Consider the following 2444-nt stretch of genomic DNA (forward strand, 5'->3'; position numbering starts at 1 on the left):
AAACTCGCAAAACTGCGCATGTTGAGTTCTGCTGCCCTAAAAGTAAGATAAATACATTTATTTTTATCAACTGACTAATATACAACTGATTACAAAGCGTCAAAGAATTGAGGTGGTGCAGCAGCCGCTCGTCGTGGCGGCCGCAAGATGTCTCCTTCTAGACGCGGAACATTTCCTAGGGGATGCCCTGGAAATAGCACCATATCTCCCAGGGCTGCCCTGGGTTCTGGGAGCGCTACCCTGGGTTATGGTAGCGACCGACCAAATCCCAGGGCACCTCCTGGGAAAAATTAGACATTTCCAGGAGATCTCCTGGGACTCTTCCTACTCCCCTGGGAAAGGGCAAAAGCTCATGGGATTCCCAGGGCTTGTTTTTACCGTGTAGGAGAGCATAGAAAAAAACTTTTTCTGAGAATTTTTGAACTTTGGATACCCCCATTCACACCCTTAGGGGTGGTTGCCAGGATTTGCCGTAGGCGTTTCGTTCTTTAGGAAGTGGACCTTAAGATACTCTGAAGACTTTAAGTCTCTAGCACATCTCCTTCTAGTGGAACAGACATACCACAGACAGACAGACACACACACACGAGGTCGTTTGTATAGGTATAATCCCGAAAACGGCTATATGCGGTTCGGTGCGGAACTTATATAGGAGGATACACCAGGAGTCAATACGCTGTGCGATTTCATCTTCAGCTCGACCCAGAGACATTTATGGTGAAAACGGGAGTTTTTTCGATGCGAAAAACGACGTTTTTCGGCTATATCTCGGAAAATAAATGTCTCAGCGAAAAGAGTCCAGAATGAAACCGTTTTGTCTCGTCACAACGCATCTAGAGATGTATGGGACGACCGGATGACGTGGCGTACGACAACCGGGACCGGGAGTGCTAGCAATACCTTGGTAAGAAAACCACTATTTTTCACCTTAAATGTCTCTTGGGCGAGGTGAAGATGTTATCGAACAGCGTATCGACTCCTCGTGTATCTTCCTATATAAGTTCCGCGCCGAACCGCATATAGCCGTTTCCGGGATTATGCCTAGGGGGGCCAAGGGGGGCAAAAAGTGTCAATTTCCCGCAAAGACCTAACTTTGACCACTCGAGAGGGGTTAAAGGTTAGCCGATGGGTCAAAATGGACTCTGCCGCTAGTCTTAGGATATATTCAAGTACTTTTATCCAGGTGTACTTTCTCGGTCCCAGATTTTCACTCCATGCTTTTTAGCCTGCTTGAATGCATTTTAGCCCGTTTGAATGCTTTTTAGCCCGCTTGAATGATTTTAAAAAAGCTATCCAGCGGGCTTATGCAAACGACCTCGTGTCTGTCTGTGTGTTTGTCTGTTCTGGTAGCGACCGACTAAATCCTGGGGCACCTCCTGGGAAAAATTAGATATTTCCAGGAGATCTCCTGGGACTCTTCCAACTCCCCTGGGAAAGGGCAAAAACTCCTGGGATTCCCAGGGCTTGTTTTTACCGTGTAAGGGGTAACTCGTTAAAGTAGAGCCCCTTGGGCGAAAATTTCGTCCGTTTTGCTCTATCTCTAACAATTTCTGCCTGGTGTCTACCTTTCGAAACCTTTACCCTTTGATAAGAGTGGGGCGATATGCGGGTCGGGGTTATTTTTCACTGGGGGTGGAACAACGAAGGAGGGGTCGCGAATAGAATTAACACGAAAAAGTGAATGATTCCGCATCTTCTTCGACCTGAAATCGTTGTAACTTTCTCGGGTTTTTTCATCCTTGCGCTTGTCAGGGGATGCTGAATGCGACGGGTGTGAGTTGCGCACCTGACCTCCCAGGGTCCTCAAGTTGACACATGAAAGCGCCTCTGTACCAAATTTCAACTTTCTACAAGTTACCCTGATCAAGCCCCCCCAAAATGATCCGCTAATTTTCAGGCCCAGGTATTTGTGTAATTCACTCCACTCTCTGGCTAGTGCGAAATCTCTGCGTAAATTTAAAGATTCATAAAAAGAACTTACAGAATATCGAAGTTTCACTCACTGCTCTTCTCCTCTCGTATGCAACTCCTCTGGCAAAATCTTCGAAGTACACGTCAAGAAAGAAGCAGTTTGGGCAAAACGATGCTACACCATTGGAGTCCGTAGGATAAACTTTAATAAGGTGATTGTATGTTACTTCAGCACACCCTGGGAGGCAAATCTGAGGAAGATTGTCGCGAATCTGTCGTCCTTCGTTCCCAACGATGAAGTTGTAGACGCAATTCAACTCACTAAATACGCAGACTCTACCTGAAAAAATACAGAGCTCTTTAATGTTGTTAAGTATTTCACAGTGAAAAGTAGCAGTAAGTATACGGAGCTTGGGATGACGGGAAGGGAACAAATTCTGCCGAAGTATAAGGTCCGCAAGGGTAAGAACAGAGTGATTATTAGAACAAGCAGGCCCGCCCTTCCACTAAACGAAGTTGCTAGCTTCACTTCG

Source organism: Frankliniella occidentalis, unplaced genomic scaffold (genome assembly GCF_000697945.3).
Source record: "Frankliniella occidentalis isolate FOCC.00 unplaced genomic scaffold, Focc_3.1 Scaffold257, whole genome shotgun sequence".
NCBI lineage: Eukaryota > Metazoa > Arthropoda > Insecta > Thysanoptera > Thripidae > Frankliniella > Frankliniella occidentalis.